Below are 245 nucleotides of genomic sequence, written 5' to 3' on the forward strand. Positions count from 1 at the left end.
AGCAGTTCCACCTTAAAAATCACCTGAATAAAGTGACAGATTTCTCTGAGTTTGAACATTGTTGGAAACATCTGGGATAATGCCCATACACAACTCAACTACATATAGGACAAAGGTCTAGAGTTTATTGACATTTTAATGAGAAAATGTTACATATTCTTGCTTTAAGCCTATCACATAAAGTTGCAGTAAGTAACTTTTATAAAAATTACTTTTTGTCATATTTGCTGAAACTTTCATTATAT

The sequence above is a fragment of the Morone saxatilis genome, unplaced genomic scaffold (genome assembly GCF_004916995.1).
Source record: "Morone saxatilis isolate NCDOM2014 unplaced genomic scaffold, NCSU_SB_2.0 Contig15, whole genome shotgun sequence".
Lineage (NCBI taxonomy): Eukaryota > Metazoa > Chordata > Actinopteri > Moronidae > Morone > Morone saxatilis.